The 12702-nt window shown below is 39.4% G+C and overlaps 1 protein-coding gene across 6 annotated transcripts in view; it reads right to left on the reverse strand.

Moving 5' to 3' along the window:
- Window positions 1–12702, reverse strand: part of APP (amyloid beta precursor protein) — a 284471-nt gene that overhangs the window by 96863 nt on the left and 174906 nt on the right. The gene's annotated exons all lie outside the window — the stretch shown is intronic.

A 12702-nucleotide genomic window follows, 5' to 3' on the forward strand; every position in this document is an offset into this window, starting at 1 on the left:
GCATATTTAACATAAAAAACAAAATGAGATGTTTTCACTATCTTCTGAGGTCAAATCAATTGTTTCATTCAAAAGGTTATTCAAATATCACCAATGTTCCAAGTATTCCTATTGAATTATTAATACCTGTGTATTACATTTGGGATATAATATCTCAAAGAGGACTTCAATGAGAAGAATTGATAGCTAAGTCATTTTGAAACTAAACTTGAAGTTAAATACGTTTTCTACATCCTTCAAGAAAATGTCTGGAATCTTAATCCAAAGTCTTCAGATATTAACTAAAACCGGAAGGCTGTTAAATAATTAAACAGTATCTTTCATTTTAAAGAGAAACATTCGTTTTGATTTTTTCCCTCCACTTCAATCCTGATTAATAATCATTTTTCAAAAAATAAAAGCAGTTGAGTGTCTATCCAGATGTTGCTTTCAAGTGGAAGGAAGGAGGCAGGGCATATTCCTGGTGCCTTTACACAGCTGCCCCTGTCTTCTCTGTAGCAAATGAGGGAGTGGTGTTCCTTCTTACATTGGCAGCAACGGGGGACGGAAGGAAGGAAGGAAGGAAAGAGTCATGTGGGGATTTGCAATTAAGCACATTTGGATTTGAATCCCATTTCTTTTTCAGATCAGCTGTGACCTGGGGCAGGAAACTTAAGCACTCCATGTTCCAATTTTTTTATCAAGTGGTGATAACATGCCGCAGGACATGATAGAGAGCTGGGAAAATGAGATACCATACCACATGTAAGTCATCCGGCAGAGAGGGTGACACACAGCGGAGCTCATACATGTTAGCGGCCTTCCCTCCTCCTCTGCTTAATACATCCTGTTCAAATCTCAGAGCTAATGCTAACCACGGGAAAGTTCTGCTACTTTTATTCAAAGCCACTGAAAATGTTTTGGTAGAAGAGCGCAATAATAAAGAAAAAAAAGAAAAGGACAAATTTTAAAATTTTAAAAATTGAGAAAAAGAAACAAAAGAAAATACAAACATTAACAAAAAATAAATAAAATAGAACCACTGAAAATGAATTACACACAGGATCACAAAGCGCAACCTACAGGAGAAGCAGTATGTATTTTTCAAAAAATGTTAGGTGTAGCCCACATAAAAAAGGCCGAAAGTATCAAAAATAAGTAAATTGTTAATTTGTAAGATTGAAACAATAATTTTGAATATTAAGACCTTTTTGGAAAAAAGGTAAATGTTTTTCTCCATAGCTTCAAGCAAACCAATATGCAAGTATTTTTAACTTAATCATTAAGTTAAAATGATTAAATGCTAAATATCACATTCTTACTGACTTTAACTTAATGATTAAGTTAAAAATACTTGCATTTCAAGTTCCCAACTTGAAATGAACGTGGTATTTAGCATTTAAAATGTGCTTCCCTAGATTTAGTCATCTTCTCATCTTAACTGGTAGAGCTCAAATGAGAACAAGTTAAAGTAAAAGCAGAAAATAAAACAATAACATTCTTTTGCATAGTCCAATCTGGCAGAATGACATGTTTAGGCAAACCATATTTTATGTTTGAAACAAATGAAAATGTATAAATATTTGGGGTTATATTTGCTGATGAAGATAGTCATCTGGCTGTAACTGTTATAACCATAACATAAGCACCCCTTTGGAAAACTGGAATCATAAAACTTACTATATAAGAAGGAAGTTTTTTCAGCTCCTATGGTTTGCGAACACTGTCTACTGTATAAAGGAAAGAAGATAAACACTATAATCTGAATCACTATAATCAGATTGGCCTAAGTAGAAATGCACTTAGCAACATAATCAGAGAATAACCATGGAACATGAATGTGAGGTATGTTTAATAGGACTGAGGATCCTAAAAAGGATAAAAACCTTCTTTTTAGGCATGTGGAAATGAATATGAATACTATATTACCAATTTAATCCATTGAATCCAGAAATATTTCTGTGTTAATTAATTTTCTGTGCCAACTTGATTGGGCCGCAAGGTGCCCAGATTAAACATTGTTTCTGAGTGTCTTTGGGAGGGTGCTTCTGGATGAGATTAGCATCGGAATTGGTGCACTCAGTAAAGTAAATCACCCTCCTCAACATGGGCAGGCATCACCCAGTCTGCTGAGGGTCTGAAAACAAAAGGGCAGAGGATGGAGCAGTTCACCCTTTTTATTTCCTGGCTGCCTGAGCCAGGATATTGGTCTTCTCTTCTCCCTGGACTGAAATTTACACCATTGTCTTCCCTGGTTCTCAGGCCTTTAGATTTGGACTAAATCATACCACCAGCTCTCCTGGGTCTCCAACTTGCAGACAACAGATTGTGGGACTTAGCCTCCATAATTGTTGTGTGAGTCAATTCTGCAGAATCAATCTCTTCCTATACATATACATCCTATTGGTCCTGTTTCTCTGGAGAACCCTGAGCAATACAATTTCTCTTCAAGTAAATCTTTGTTAACAGTCCCAGTTATTTCCCATAGTTGAGGAAGCTGTGTCTCTTTTAATCTTTAACTCAAATTTTTCAGCCATTCATACAAACTCCCCATCTCAATTAGTGTGAGTGAAATTATCCTATATTCATACCAACCAGCAAGCCAGATTACTGTCTAGTCAAGCAGAGAAGGATAGCATATGCTGATATTGTTAAATGAATTTAATAGTTCATTACTACTGCTCTGCAGCTGGTGAGGATCCCGGAAGGAAGAGAGCAATTTTAAGGTGGAGTTATGTCCAGAGAGCTCAACTTCTATTTCGTGAATATCCTTATATCCTAAAGAGATTAAATTCATAGGACTGACTACCATTTTGTGATTACGTCCACAGAAGGCCAGAGACACGTGTGCCCTATGTCCTCACCCATCAAGGGACTTCCTTTTGGGAAGGGAGTGGGGCTCAAGGAATGTCAGGATATGTCACAGGACACAGAGGAAACGGGAAGCTGTATCTCAGCAGGTCACCGATATATTTAAGGTACTTAAAACACAGGTCACTGTAACCGCTTAGAAAGCGGAAACAAACTGGCTTTAGGAGGGTTTATTTCTGGCTTTGCATTTTAAACTACCATAAAGCAGTTGATCCTGCTCACAGGCCTCTGAGATTCCACGGAACCTGTGATAAAGGCTAGGATTTCGGCCGGATGGGGTGGCTCACACCTGTAATCCCAGCACTTTGGGAGGCCGAGGTGGGCGGAAGTTTGAGACCAGCCTGATCAACATGGAGAAACCCCGTCTCTACTAAAATAAAATAAAGTAAAAAAATTAGCAGGGTGTGGTGGCGCATGCCTGTAATCCCAGCTACTTGGGAGGCTGAGGCAGGAGAATCGCTTGAACCTGGGAGGCGGAGGTTGCGGTGAGCCGAGATCATGCCAGCGCACCCCAGTCTGGGCTACAAGAGCGAAACTCCGTCTCAAACAAACAAACAAATAAATAAAGGCTAGGATTTCCATGTTGGCACTCCGTCTCAAATAAATAAATAAAGGCTAGGATTTCCATGTTGGCCAAATGATAACAGCCTCTTTTCATCAGAGCCCACCATGCTAGGCATGTTCTATGTGTTCTCGTTTAATACATGGGAAGAAAAAATTACCCTATTTTATTGCGTAGAGGCAAAACACTATCATTTAACATACCCATCTGCATCCCTAAACACACACAAATAAAGTCTCTTAAGATTGGGTAAGCCATAAAAAGGCTGTAAAGCTAATTTTTACAGTAGTAAAGGGCTAATCCATCCACATGCTGGGGCACTGGAAAGGGTTTTTGTTGCTTTGTTTTGTTAATGAGCAGCACAACTTGGCAAAACAACCATATGCTTTGTTATGATGTCCGTTGGCTTGTTTTCTATGAAACAGCTGTTCCTGCCCCGAACACTATCTGGCAAATCCTTCAACAGAAGTTGGGTCATAAAGCAGGGATCAAGTGAAAGAGCCCATGGAGCTGGAATATGGAGGACGTTCTGGCCTTGGGTCCCTCCTCCAGCCTGCTCACTCATGTCTTCTGCAAGCAAGCTGGCTAGGTATGTTCCCCCCTCCACAGAAAACTAGACTTAAAACGAGACAAAACACAGGGTTCAATATCCTTAGCTCTAGGTTTTGACCTCTAGATGCCTAGTCATTAGCAGCAATACCAACATCACATGCATAAGCTTTTAACTTTTTAAATGACCTTTGTATTTATTTCAGTCTCCTAACAGAGCCTTGAGGGGCATGGTAGGATATATAGGCTATTACCTCCCTTCCTTTTAATAGTGATCATGTGTATCTAAACACTCATAACAAATGAAAAAATATAACAGAAAAGCAGTTCTAATTCCTAGTACATCACTGCTTCAAGGTGAATATTTGCTTCCAAATATACAGTGGCATTTTGGATGACTAACGCCTTCTACATAAGCCACATCCTTATTCTTTGCCACCCTGGGAAGTCAGAGGTATCAAAGCAGCTGAGACAGCAGCTCTGACATGGACAAACTATCCTGCCTTTAGTGCGCCTGTTCATTCTTTTATTCCTCCAGCCCGCCAACATTGCAGCCCTTATTATATGTGAGGCACATGGGAGAAACCAATGAGAAAAACATGAAGGCCCTGATCCTGGTGGAATTATATTCTAGGGAAACAAACAATTACCACAAGAATTTTTTTAAAGCCAGTAAGTCATATTGTTAATATGTGATTTGTATTATGGAGAAAAAGAGGAAAAAGAAAAACAGAGCAGAGTTCAGAAGGATCGGGAGAGCTGAGGGGAGAGGGGAAAAGGTAGACCGCAGTAAGTGAACGACCAGGCAGAGTCTTAAGTGAGGAGGTGACATTCAGATCTTCCCAGCTGGCTGCTGGAAGGACATGGCAGGCAGATGACAAAACTAGCACGGAAGCCCTAAGAGTTGAAGCTGGCTGGCAAATTCCACGAGACCCGCATGGCCAGAGCTGAAGAAGCAAGAGAGGAAGTAGTGGGAGAGGCAGGGAAGAAATGGGGGACATCATGTACAGCCTTGAAGCCACAGTAAGGATTCTGAGGGACCAGCGTGGGCTGTTTGAGGGGGAGTATATGTGATGCGGCGTTTTGTTGAAGGATCACTCTGGCTGCTATGGGACAAAAGTAGAAGGAAGATCTTTTAAGAGGAGAAGACAGGCTGGGTGCAGTGGCTCACGCCTGTAATCCCAACACTTTGGGAGTTTGAGGCGGGCAGATCACCTGAGATCGGGAGTTTGAGACCAGCCTGACCAACATGGAGAAACTCCGTCTCTACTAAAAATACTAAAATTAGCCGGGTGTGGTGGCAGGCGCCTGTAATCCCAGCTACTCGGGAGGCTGAGGCAGGAGAATTGCTTGAACCCGGGAGGCGGAGGTTGTGGTGAGCCAAGATTGTGCCATTGCATCCCAGCCTGGGTGACAACAGCGAAACTCTGTCTCAAAAAAAAAAAAAGGAGAAGACAAAGATGAAGGTGGCTTGGACCAGGGTGGCTGTCACAGGAGGTTGTTGCCCTCAGCCCTCAGCCCCCTTCCCACATGAGAAGGGTCAGATTCCCTTCTTTCTCTCACACCAAAATGCTATTACCTCAGGGAACTGAATATGAAAACGGGAGAAACTGCTTTCACATGTGCGTGAGGGCTCATTTCAATTTTAATACTGATACACGCATGCTTGTCACAATACTGCCACTTCACACTGTAATCTATTCTCAATACCTGCCAGGGCTCTGTTTTCTGGGGTGAAGTAAAATGGCAGGTTAGCTTTCAGTTTATTCATAAATGCTGATGCTGCACCCAACGTTCCTATCACAAAATGCTCCTCCATCACTGGGGCCAAGAAACCAACGAAACATTTTCCATACCTGTGTTTCCTCTGAGAAAACTGTTATCATTTGAAGGGAAGTTACTTTAAAACAGGGGAAAACCTGCTAATATCTTCAGGATGAGGCAGACGTCACTCTCCTAGCCTGTCTGAAGACTCCTTAGAGGATAATCCATTAAGTTGAACTGTACATGCACTGATTTCCCTCATTTTCGTTCTGATTTTGTAATCATTGCGGAGTACTCTATTTCATATTCATACTAATGTGGTACTTCACATTCATATAAGAATGTGCGGTCAAAATTAAAGACACTGTGAAAGATTGCCCCTATCATTTCGATATTCATTTGTTTCCTCAGGCTCTGGGGTGACACATAATTTTACAGTCACAATGGACTCAGGACACAAAAGAAGAAATAACCCACCTTCAAACAGCAATGACCGTGGCCATCTCCAACAGGCCAGAAGGCTGAATGTTTCCCTAAACCAAGGCTTATGAATGGCATTCAGTCGATATATTAATATTAGATTCTAACAAGAAAATTGGGTTAGTCTCCTTTCATCAGCAGAAAAGCAATTTATCTCTATAGCCTTGGTAACAGAAGATTAAAACAAATTAAGACCTATATAAATCACTGCCTTATCATTGAAAATGCTATTTGATACCTACCCAGCAATGTTGTCATTTGAGATGGCTATAATTTAGGAAAGGAGACAAGGAGGATCATTTATATATGAGTGAAATATAAACTTGTTAGCGTTCATGTGAAACTTTAATCTTGAAACGCGGCAGAGCTTTCCGAGTGCCATGCTTATTATAACTCAAAAAAAAAGTGTCTCTTAAAAAAAAAAGTGTCTCTCCATTTTCCTAATTTCAAAATAGTTAAAATTCCTAACGCATTCTACATTCAAATATTTATCCTACCCATTAAGTCCAAGATAGAGGAGCCATTTATAACAAGAAAATACAGTTTGTGATCCTCCAGTGTAATACCAGACTCTCTTAAAAACAAAATAACAACAAGAAGAAAAAACAAAGGCATTCTCCCCCTAATATGCCCTTGTATTACAATTTTATAGTCAGTGCAATCATAGTTGGTGGAGAACACTATCCATGCATCACATGGACATAAGGTAATAAAAATATAATCTATGATGTGTTTACTCTAGTCAAGCTACATTTCTTTTTTATGTCCATGGACACATACTGACATGGGAATTTTTTCAAATATATGAACTGAATGTGAAGGAACGAATGCTGGCATTATTTTTTATTAACATCTATTCTCTATTCAGCACAACACACTAAAACTTAAAAGCAACCTCAAGTTTGAATCTAAAAAATATATGTGAAGCAATAGCAATAATAACTGGCATTCAGAATGGGTTAACCTTAGGTTATTGTTTTTTGTCAATTTGTCAGAAGCTATTCTTGACTTCATTAATGGAGGCATATAAAGAAATAACGTATCATAGCTGCTCAACACTCAATAGATGAGTTCGAAAAGTCAAAATCTTCAATATTGTCCACTTTCATATAAACTGTAGCAGTAAAAGGAGATGGAACTGTTAACCTCTATGGAGGTCTTAAGGATAAAGCTGATTTCATTTTACCCCAGCCTTCCAGAGCAATCTTCTCCTACCCTTGTATATTTTACTTTATATTGTTATTTAACTCTAGGACATATCTGGGTCTCATCTCATTCATAAAATTATCAAGTTATTGAAAGCCAGTACTCAGATTCCTTTGCTGGTGTCCCTCAAAATACCTGGCCTAGCACATCCTGGGCTCAAAAATAACTGCTGCACAGTTCACAACTGCAAAGATACGGAACCAACCTAAGTGCCCATCAACCAATGAGGGATAAAGAAAATGTGGTGTATATATACCACGGAATACTAGTAGGCCACAAAAATCACAAAATAAAAGTCTTTTGCAGCAACTTGGATGGAGCTGGAGGCCATTATTCTAAGTGAAGTAACCAGGAATGGAAATACAATATGTACTCCCTTATAAATTGGGAGCTAAGCTATGATTATGCAAAGGCATAGAGTAGCATAATGGACATTGGAGACTCAGAATGAGGAAGAGTGGGAAGGAGGAGAGGGATAAAAAACTACGTATTGGGTACAATGTACACTACTCAGTTAATGGGGACACTAAACTCTCAGACATCACCACTATACACTTCATCCCCGTAACTGAAAACCACTTGTATCCCCAAAGCTATTGGGAAAAAAATAAAAATAAAAATAAAAAACCCTGCTGTATTAAACCAAGGATCGGCTTGCTGGCTACCCTTTTCTTTTTTTTCCCTTGAGATGAAGTCTCGCTCTTGTCCCCCAGGCTGGAGTGTGATGGTGTGATCTCAGCTCACTGCAACCTCCGCCTCCCGGGTTCAAGTGATTCTCCTGCCTCAGCCTCCCGAGTAGCTGGGATTACAGGCGCGTGCCACCATGCCCAGCTAATTTTTATATTTTTAGTAGAGATGGGGTTTCACCATGTTGGCCAGGCTGGTCTCGAACTCCTGACCTCAGATGATCTGCCCGCCTCGGCCTCCCAAAGTGCTGGGATTACAGGCGTGAGCCACTGCACCCGGCTGCTGCCTACTTTTATAAAAGTAGTATTATCGGAACACAGCCTTGTATATTTGTTTACTTATTGTCTATTGTTGCTTTCATGCTACCACTGCATAGTTAAGTAGTTATGACAAACCGCATGATCTACAAAGCCTAAAATATCTATAATCTGGCCTTGTATGAAAAATATTTGCTGACCACTTTATTAAACGATCCACTTACCTGCTTTTGGCAAATAGCTAAACAACAGAGGAGAGACATAATGAACAGTCTTTTACCACAGGTAGAACATCTCTAATCTGAGAATCTGAAATGCTCCAAAATCTGATAATTTTTGAGCACTGACACGACGTCATGGTGGCTGGGATAGCAACACCTTTGTTCTCTCACAGTGCAATGTACACAAACTTTGTTTCATGAACAAAATTATCAAAAATACTGTATAGGCCAAGCGTGGTGGCTCACACGTGTAATCGAAGTACTTCGGGAGGCCGAAGCTGGTGGATCACTTCAGGTCAGGAGTTCAAGACCAGCCTGGCCAACATGGTGAAACCCTATCTCTACTAAAAAACACAAAAATTAGCTGTGTGTGGTGGCAGGCGCCTGTCATTCATTCCAGCTACTTGGGAGGCTGAGGCAGGGGGATCTCTTGAACCCAGGAGGCAGAGGTTGCAGTGAGCCGAGATCACGCCACTGCACTCCAGCCTGGGTAACAGAGCGAGACTCAATCTCAAAAAAAAAAAAAAATTGTATAAAATTATCTTCAGACTTTTGTATAAGGTGTACATGAAACATAAATGAATTTCATGTTATTTCATCACGAATACATCAATATTCCGAAATTCAAAATCTGAAGCACTTCTGGTCCCATTTTAGAGAAGAGATATTTAACCTGTATTCAAAGTAGATGGCCCTTCTTTTTAAAGAATGCTGAGTTGCTAAGCAATCCAGTTCCTTTCAATTTTAGGGTCATCTCTAATTATTATGGCTTTGAAGAAAAAGCCATTCTTCCTATCTAAGCATTTCCAGATACCAAAGATTTAGCTTTTCACACTTGTTAATCTGATAGAATATACTGGCACGGACGTGACATGTAGTTTAATTCACCATCACATCTTTTAATGCTTTAAAATTGTTCTCCCTCCCTAGGTTGGTTGGGGAGCAAAGTGTAATCCCAGGTTGCCCAATCTAATTTGGCAGTTTTAGTTCCAATGGTATTGCAGAATGTGATAATGGGAACTAACATTTGCTACTGCACAGTGAAAAGAACAAGAAGAGTGTGATTAAGAACAATAGTTCAAATTTGGCCAAAGATTAAATGGCCTAGGCATTCAGACTTCTGTCTAATGGCTCCTGTCTTTACAACGACCCTGGGGTTAAGGTGGCATATTCCATTGAAAGGCTGCGTGGTGAGTTATCTACGATTTGAAAATTACGAGCTTCTGCGGCAACAAACTTGGAACTTGGGGATGGAACTTGGGGCCTGACTTGTTAAGTTCCAATTCTTTTCATATTCTCTGTAAGTGTACCCGTCTGTTTCATGTCATCTGGACCATTCTGATGTGACTAGAAATCAATCTTTTTCCCTCCCTCAATCCTGCATGGGGTCAGGCCTACACCGCTGCACAAACTCTAAGGCCATAAACATAATCCTAAAGTACAAATAACCTGTGTAGCAAGACTATAGGACATCTCTACAGATGGTTGTCCTCCAGCATATCCTGGGATTCTAGGAAACTAAGATGAAACAGAGAGGAGAAAGGGGTGGTGCACAGGTGAACCATGGACTTCAAACTAAGGGATTTGCTGGTTTCTCTTCTGCTGCCACAGTAGCTTACATTAGAGCAGGAAAACTACGAGACCTTCAATACCATAGTCAGGACAGCAACAGCAACTTCCACTTTACCTTGCAAATATTGAGAGCTTGGACGATAGTCTAACAAATTCAATTTCAAACATCTGTCGAGAATTGGATGATGCTGACATTCTAACATTTCAACATGCCCCCAGATTTGTGGAAAGTACACGTGTTTACACCAGGAGAGTTCTATCTCTGAGTCAGATGTGGGGAAACTACTAATCTAGAACAGGATTCTCAACCAGAATGTGACCCCCTGGGCACATTTAGCAATGTCTAGAGACATTTTTAGTTATCACAGCTGGAGTTGTGTTAATGGCATTTAGTGGGTAGGGGCCAGGGGTGCTGCTAAACACCCTATATGCATAGGACAGACTCCTAAAAATTCATTATTTGAATCAAAATGTCAATAGTGCTGAGGTTGAGAAACCTTGGTTTAGTTGTTTGTACCACATGTCAGCACAAATGAAGGAGCCTGAGATGGGTCACACTTTGGCCAGATCACATGGTGCAATCTGCTGACTAAAAATTGGCATGATGCTCTTTGAGAGATTAAATGCCATTAAGGAGTTGGTCTGTTTGCCTTTTGGGATGCAGACTGATGGAGACAGCACTAGAAAAAATGGTCACACTCTCATATTTAAAATATAAATGAATCAACAAATATTTATATAATTTTATTGTCTACAAATACTATATTTTGAAGATTAAATGTGAAACTTTTTGAACTGTCCTAAGCCCAAATGGGCAGGTGCAAAACTAATGTCAGAAATTAACTCAGCTCTCATAAGATTCTTTATCCCAAATGAGAAAGGGGTTTTTTTTTAAATGATTTGAATTCCTATGTTCACGAATAAAATGAAAGCTCTCAGCCTTATATTTGTGGTTTAGATTTTTATTTAAAATAACAACAATAAAATATGTCCCTAAAATTGCAATGCTCAAAATTGGTTTTTATGACAAAAGTTTGAAACCTAGAAATGCCTGATTTATGGCAAATTATTGTTTTTATAATGCAAACCATCATACATTTTCTCCCTAAGTGTAATCTTTTATCAGTTCAACTGAAGAGCTTTTTCTATCTCCTTTCACATTTGTTATTTGACTAGAAGCAGCTTAGACTGAGCAACCTGTAAAACCAACCACCTTTGTGCAGAAATATCATCCAACTGGCTCTAGATTGATGAAGGAGCAAAGTCAAGTCCAAGTTGCCCAGCCTAACAGGCTTGCTTACCTTCTAGTTCAGCTCCTTTTCTCTGAATTGAGTCTGCCATCTGAATTTGACTTCCAGATGACCATGACTTTTTCAAATCAAATGTGCAGTTTGCTATAAATAAGACCACATAGCTGCACAGGCTATAAATAACTAGAAATTATATGTTTTTTTCCTTGTCTGTCTGTACTAGCACTGCAAAACCCTTCACTTGCTGTGATTGAATAGTCTCTGTAGGTAGACAAGAAAATATAGCTGCCCAAATCACTTCATCCTCCTAGAATGGAAAGGTGTCAGGATCCCCAATACACTGCAAGTAGATGGAGAAAATTACTGGGAAGGAGAAAATTACAAAAGAGACTTTCAGTATCTGTTTGGAACAGTGGATGATGAAAGTGGTAGTTACGTGTACAGCATGAAAATAAATTTATCAAACAATGATGCTTGTTTCCATCAGTTATTAAAAATGGAAAAATAGAATTCTTATAAATGCTAAAATGAAACAGAAAAATAATCACTGTTTTATAAAAGAATGGGAAAGACATTTAATTTACTGATGCGTGCTCTATTCATGGCATTTAGGAAAAAATGTTAACATTCTTCATCCTCTTTTCACTGTTTTCTGTATTCTTAAAATGTGCTTCTGAATCGCAAATGTGATTTCACTAACCGGCAAAACAATGTCAGAACCAAATGCTTAGCCATTTGGTGTGGAGTGCGGCCAAAATGTCATTTGGGTTTCAAAGCCTGGTCCTGCCATGTTCGATGGCTTGGGACAAGTCACTAAGCTCTTGAAGCCTCGTTTTTTCTCGTATGTACAAAGGGAATGAGGAAAATGCCCACAAAGTGTTCTGAAGAAAAATAAATGATCTGTGAAAATGCTCGGTACAATGCAACTCAACATGCGTACCTATGTATTATCAACACTATAGTGGAATAGCTAGAGCTTTTTCCTAGTCTGTGTCAACCCACTTGCTGTACTTACACTGTTTTTAGAGAAAAATGCTTTTTTCACAATAGCAAAAGAAACGTTTATGTTGCAGCAGTACAAACCACATCCTTCAAAAGTTATACATAATGTGAATTATTCTGAATATTTTATGGAGGCCATTAAAAAACTTTATAGTTTAGGATGCAGTCTTTTTTAAAATACCTAATCCTTCATCTATAATTTATCATCTTTAAAAAAGATAACTGGCTTCATCAGTTTTGAGATGAGGGTTTTTTTTTTCAGGATAATGTACACAAATGCTAATTATAAAATACCTAAGTTA

Source organism: Pan paniscus, chromosome 22 (assembly GCF_029289425.2).
Source record: "Pan paniscus chromosome 22, NHGRI_mPanPan1-v2.0_pri, whole genome shotgun sequence".
Classification (NCBI taxonomy): domain Eukaryota; kingdom Metazoa; phylum Chordata; class Mammalia; order Primates; family Hominidae; genus Pan; species Pan paniscus.